The sequence below is a fragment of the Camellia sinensis genome, unplaced genomic scaffold (genome assembly GCF_055761805.1).
Source record: "Camellia sinensis isolate YWXY unplaced genomic scaffold, ASM5576180v1 Unanchor330, whole genome shotgun sequence".
NCBI classification, from domain to species: Eukaryota; Viridiplantae; Streptophyta; class Magnoliopsida; order Ericales; family Theaceae; genus Camellia; species Camellia sinensis.
Window position 1 is genome coordinate 10,001 of NW_028129209.1, and position 2,500 is coordinate 12,500.

Genomic DNA, 2,500 nt, shown 5'->3' on the forward strand with positions numbered 1-2,500 from the left:
AATCAAAAAGAAAGGACAAAAAGATGATTTTTTTTTTTTAACGGTTTGGGGAATGGAAGCTGAACTTCCTTTTGGTTCTCCCCAAAAACGGCCTTCCTTTTTTGAACCCATTTTTAAGAAACTCGAAAAAAAAATTGGAAAATTGAAAAAAAAGTATTTTATATTTCTAAAAGTTTTAAAAGAAAGAACAAAATTTCTAAATATCTCAAAAAAAACAAAAAAATGGATTATCAAGGGCATTCCGTTTTTAAAAAAAATAAAAAAAGAACTCTCAAAAGTAAATCCAATTCTATTATTTAGATTGAGAGAAATATATAAATCAAGCGAAACTAAAAAAAAAAAAGAAAAAGATTCTATAACCCGCAATCATATAATTCATAAATCCTTTAGTCGAATTCAATCTACATATTGGACAAATTTTTTACTGACAGAAAAAAAAATGAAAGATCTGACTGATAGAACAAGCACAATCAGAAATCAAATAAAAAGAATTACAAAAAATAAAAAAAAAGTGACTCCAGAAATAAATGATAGTCCTAATAAAACAAGTTATAATGCTAAAAGATTGGAATCACCAAATTGGCAAATATTAAAAAGAAGAAATACTCGATTAATCCGTAAATTACATTATTTTATAAAATTTTTCACTGAAAGGATATACGCAGATATCCTTCTATCTATTATTAATATTCCCAGAATTAATATACAACTTTTTGTTGAATCAACAAAAAAAATGATTGATAAATCCATTTACAATAATAAAAAAAATAAAAAAAGAATTAATAAAACAAATCAAAATAAAATGAATTTTATTTCGACTATAAAAAAGTCACTTTATAATATTAGTAATAAGAATTCACAGAATTTTTTTGACTTATCCTCCTTGTCACAAGCATATGTATTTTACAAAATATCACAAACACAAGTTCTTAACTTGTATAAGTTAAGATCTATTCTTCAATATCACGGAACGTCTTTTTTTCTTAAGACTTCAATAAAAGATTATTTTGGAAAACAAGGAATAATTCATTATGAATTAAGACATAAGAAACTTCGGAATTCTGGAATAAATCAATGGAAAAACTGGTTAAGAGGTCATTATCAATACCATTTATCTCAGATTAGATGGTCTAGATTAATAGCAGCAAAATGGAAAAATAGAATCAATAAATGTCGTACAATTCAAAATCAAGATTTAAACAAAGAGAATTCATATGAAAAAGACCTATTAATTCATTACAAAAAACAAAACGATTACGAAGTATATTCATTACCAAATCAAAATGAGAATTTTCAAAAATACTATAGATATAATCTTTTATCTTATAGATCTATTAATTATGAAAATAAGAGGGACCCATATATTTATGGATCACCATTCCAAGTAAATAAGAATCGAGAGAGTTTTTATAATTACAACACACATAAACATAAGGGCAAATTTTTTGATATACTAGGGGATATCCCTATCAAAAATTATTTAGGAAAAAGTGATATTATGTATATGGAAAAAAATCCGGATCGAAAATATTTTGATTGGAAAATTCTCCATTTTTGTCTTAAAAAGAAAATCGATATTGAGGCCTGGATCAAGATCGATACCAACAAGAATAAAAATACTAAAACCGGGACTAATAATTATCAAATAATTGATAAAATTGATAAAAAAGATCTTTTTTATCTTACGATTCCTCAGGATCAAGAAATCAATTCACCCAATCAAAAAAAAATATTTTTTGATTGGATGGGAATGAATGAAGAAATACTAAGTCGTCCTATATCGAATCTGAAACTTTGGTTCTTCCCAGAATTTGTACTACTTTATAATGCATATAAAATGAAACCGTGGTTTATACCAAGCAAATTACTTTTTTTTAATATAAATGAAAATGGTAGTGAAAATAAAAACATCAATAGAAAGCAAAAGGGGGTTATACCCTCGAATGAAAAAAAAAAAATGGAATTAAAGAATAAAAATAAAAAAGAAAAAGAATCTGCAGGCCAAAGAGATCTTAGATCAAATGCACAAAACCAAGTAAATCTTGTATCTGTTCCCTCAACCGAACAAAAAGATATTGAAGAAGATTATTCAGAATCAAACATGAAAAACCGTAAAAAGAAAAAACAATACAAGAGCAATACCGAAGCAGAACTAGATTTCTTCCTGAAAAAGTATTTACTTTTTCAATTGAGATGGGATAATGCTTTGAATCAAAGAATGATCAATAATATCAAAGTATATTGTCTCCTGCTTAGACTGAGAAATCCAAGAAAAATTACTATATCCTCTATTCAAAGGAGAGAAATGAATCTGGATATAATGCTGATTCAGAAGAATTTAACTCTTACAGAATTGATGAAAAGGGGGATATTAATTATCGAACCCCTTCGTCTGTCTGTAAAAAATGATGGACAGTTTATTATGTATCAAACCATAGGTATTTCATTAGTTCATACGAGTAGGCATCAAACTAATCAAAGATACCGAGAACAAAGATAT